Source organism: Echinococcus granulosus (assembly GCF_000524195.1).
Source record: "Echinococcus granulosus chromosome Unknown EG_S00049, whole genome shotgun sequence".
NCBI lineage: Eukaryota > Metazoa > Platyhelminthes > Cestoda > Cyclophyllidea > Taeniidae > Echinococcus > Echinococcus granulosus.
This window is the reverse complement of record NW_020170429.1, coordinates 183112-184617: the sequence shown is the minus strand read 5'-3', so window position 1 is coordinate 184617 and position 1506 is coordinate 183112. Positions and strand designations below refer to the sequence as shown.

General features: G+C 37.8%; 1 protein-coding gene across 1 annotated transcript in view; it reads left to right on the top strand.

Moving 5' to 3' along the window:
• The window catches only part of EGR_06000 (hypothetical protein), a gene marked incomplete at both ends in the record, with an annotated part of 2430 nt that overhangs the window by 560 nt on the left and 364 nt on the right, over nt 1–1506 (top strand). The window lies entirely within an intron of this gene.

Here is a 1506-nt window from a genome sequence, read left to right as displayed (position 1 = left end):
GTCAACAACGGACTCTGCAGTGGAACCTCAGCTTTTCCGAATTATTCCTGTCAATCGCTCAAACAGCGCTTCCTCAAGTAGTAGCAGCAGCAGCAGGAGTAGCAACAGTTACAGCAGAGAAAACATCTCTTCCACATCTTCCTCCAACATTAGAGTCAAAAAGGTCAATGTCTGGAAATATCGCAACTGTTCTGAGTCCAATTCGATATCTTCATTTGAGGATACGGATATCATCACAATGGATGAACCCATTCCTGGAAGGCAGCCAAGATCTCGATCGATTCAAAATGTCAGATATCCGACACGCAGCCATCAAAACAGGCCTTTGGCCCGTAGGCAGTAAATGAAGAGAACAAATTGAGGTACCGACTAAAAATGATTCATTTTCTTGGTCTCATTTTTTGTTTTGAAATCTGTGTGCCATTTTGTTGCAAAAGAAAGAGGCAAAATTATCCCTTTTTGGGATGCTGTGATGTAAAGTTGATCATGTAGGTAAGGTACCATGGAAATCGTGCTACTGATTGACTGCAAAGTAGGCGAAGCATTGACAAGGGCGTTGGCCTAAGGGTGGTCGTCGCTACTGATGGAAATAACTTAAGTGCGTTTGTAGGACTTAAATGTAAATTCTATCCACACAACCAAAATGTAAGCTAGACTATTTAAGGATTTTTACCACAATGAACAAATACCTTCTGCATGAGATAAAAAGTATTGAAAATAATACCATTAATTCTCAGTGTAAAGTTTGGCATTTGTCCCATTAAAAAAGAAGCCATTGCTGCTGTTAAGCAGTCTTTTTTTGAAGGAAGGCCTTTGGATATACTTGGGTTTGACAAGAACTTACTAAAGACTTGTAATATTAGCTTCCACCTAAACGTTATGTGCATCGCCTAAAAGTAATACTAAATGCTTCTCATGTTCAAAAAAAGTCTTCCACTTACTTGATAGCGACTCTCTTCCCAGATAGACGGTCCATCTTGAAGACAGCAGGTATTTCTTTTGTATACTGAAATGTTGTCGAATATCATGCCGGTTGAGGATGACTGCGGCTTTGCTAGTAACACACGTACTGTATTTCAACGAACGGAAATTCAACAATTAAGTTAGTATACAAAGGGACAGCTAGGTGCCATAAAACGAGTGTTGGATAGACTTTTTAAAAAATTCATTCGCAACCTCCTCCATTTGACTGCTTGCTTATTGCAAAAAACTCAGCAATCCTGTAATTAGCAACTTGCATTTGATATAATTTTAAACATGAATAATAACAAAGTAGTATATTAAAAGATTCCAAGTAAAATATAACAATGCTCTTTTTTAAGGATTTAACATTCATTTACGCTAGGGACTGCTTTTCTCTCAAGCATTACTACAATGGTGTATGCATGGTTGAACAAACTGACCGGTAATTCTTCCAGTCCTTACAGTAGTTTAAAGGAAGATTAGGTATTCGTCTTCTAATTTGTATTTCCACTAAAATGATAAAAACCCCTACAACAGAGCTTT